This window comes from Medicago sativa, chromosome 6 (assembly GCF_051527215.1).
Source record: "Medicago sativa cultivar Bolivia chromosome 6, Bolivia_mono, whole genome shotgun sequence".
In the NCBI taxonomy this organism is placed as follows: domain Eukaryota; kingdom Viridiplantae; phylum Streptophyta; class Magnoliopsida; order Fabales; family Fabaceae; genus Medicago; species Medicago sativa.
In genome coordinates this window covers 23,355,001-23,357,500 of record NC_140754.1, presented here as the reverse complement: position 1 = coordinate 23,357,500, position 2,500 = coordinate 23,355,001, and positions in this window count along the sequence as shown.

Genomic DNA, 2,500 nt, shown 5'->3' with positions numbered 1-2,500 from the left:
ATTTTTCGACCGAAACGCGCAAAAATCGCAATTTTTTTTCAAACGAGCACCCATCAACGGGACAAATCTTGTTCCCAAAAAATTCAGGCATGTTTGGGACATCATTAGAGCCTCCCTCAAGAAATTTTGGCGATTTTGCACGCGGGATTCGTTAACTACGAATGTTTTGAGCGTCGATAGCCGAAGAAACGAAAAAACAACCCCGTTTTGCCTCCCGAATTGCAAAATGCCGCCTTGCCCTGGCTTGGCATGGGCACGGGAAGGTCGAGTCCCAGCCGTGAACAAAAATTTCAATCGGTATGACCTTAATAATACGGGTGCGCAGGCGCGCGCGCACGCGCGAGGAATTTTGGCCTACGGGACCCCTCCCGACGTGGTTTGGCCTGAGCACGGGGCTCCCGACGTGATTTGGCCTGCCGAGTCCCAGGCATGGGCAAAAATTTCAATCGGCAGCGCGCTAGAGATTTTTGCCTACGAATTCCCTCCCGACGTGACTTGGCCTGTGGCTGCCCAGCTCAAGAACAGCACCTCTTTCCCACCAAATCCCCCCCAAATTCATCAAAAGATCCGAATTTATCAAAAAGATTTGATGAAAACGGCTCAAATTGATGAAAATGGGGCATATTTGCTTGTTGGGCAGTGGCTGGGGGTGCCTGGGCGCCCCCCAGACAGCCCCCAGCCATGCCCAGCCATGCCCCAACAAGCAGCTCCCCCTATATATGTCTGATGTGCCATTTCCAGTTTTGTAGAAAAAGGGGTTAATTTTCCCTGCAGGCATAAAGTCCCGAAAATGTGACCTAGAGGTTGAGTTTTTCCGCGATTTTTTGCAGGCATGTTAGGGACATAAAAACAACATCTCCCACAAAAAATTAGAATTTTCCGACGAGGGACGGATTAAATATGAATTTTTTACGCGCCAAAAACTCAAGAAAACGAAAAATCAAAACATCGACCTAGAGATCGAATTTTGAGCTGGTTTTTTGCAGACACCTCACTAAAAATACATCTAGAGGGTCTGGAAAGTTTCGTGGCAAACCGACAACGTTCCGATTTATTTTGATTTTTCGACCGAAACGCGCAAAAATCGCAATTTTTTTTCAAAGGAGCACCCATCAACGGGACAAATCTTGCTCCCAAAAAATTCAGGCGTGTTTGGGACATCATGAGGGCCTCCCCCAAGAAATTTTGGCGAATTTGCACGCGGGATTCGTTAATTACGAATTTTTAAGCGTCAAAACGTCAAGAAGGCACGACATCCGCGCTAGTCGACCTAGAGTTCGAATTTTGAGCTGGTTTTTTGCAGGCATCTCTATAAAAATACATGCAGAGGATCTGCCAAGTTTCGTGGAAAACCGACAACGCCTCGATTTATTTTGATTTTTCGACCGACACGCTCAAAACCTCAATTTTCCCCCAAGTGCGCGATCCACCGACGGGTCAAATTTTGTCCCCCAAATATTCGGCCATGTTTAGTACATCATAAGGGCCTCCCCCAAGAAATTTTGGCGAATTTGCACGCGGGATTCGTTAATTACGAATTTTTAAGCGTCAAAACGTCAAGAAGGCACGACATCCGCGCTAGTCGACCTAGAGTTCGAATTTTGAGCTGGTTTTTTGCAGGCATCTCTATAAAAATACATGCAGAGGATCTGCCAAGTTTCGTGGAAAACCGACAACGCCTCGATTTATTTTGATTTTTCGACCGACACGCTCAAAACCTCAATTTTCCCCCAAGAAATTCGACCTAGAATTTCTTGGGGGAGGCCCTTATGATGTACTAAACATGGCCGAATATTTGGGGGACAAAATTTGACCCGTCGGTGGACGCGCACTTGGGGGAAAATTGAGGTTTTGAGCGTGTCGGTCGAAAAATCAAAATAAATCGAGGCGTTGTCGGTTTTCCACGAAACTTGGCAGATCCTCTGCATGTATTTTTATAGAGATGCCTGCAAAAAACCAGCTCAAAATTCGAACTCTAGGTCGACTAGCGCGGATGTCGTGCCTTCTTGACGTTTTGACGCTTAAAAATTCGTAATTAACGAATCCCGCGTGCAAATTCGCCAAAATTTCTTGGGGGAGGCCCTCATGATGTCCCAAACACGCCTGAATTTTTTGGGAGCAAGATTTGTCCCGTTGATGGGTGCTCCTTTGAAAAAAAATTGCGATTTTTGCGCGTTTCGGTCGAAAAATCAAAATAAATCGGAACGTTGTCGGTTTGCCACGAAACTTTCCAGACCCTCTAGATGTATTTTTAGTGAGGTGTCTGCAAAAAACCAGCTCAAAATTCGATCTCTAGGTCGATGTTTTGATTTTTCGTTTTCTTGAGTTTTTGGCGCGTAAAAAATTCATATTTAATCCGTCCCTCGTCGGAAAATTCTAATTTTTTGTGGGAGATGTTGTTTTTATGTCCCTAACATGCCTGCAAAAAATCGCGGAAAAACTCAACCTCTAGGTCACATTTTCGGGACTTTATGCCTGCAGGGAAAATTAACCCCTTTTT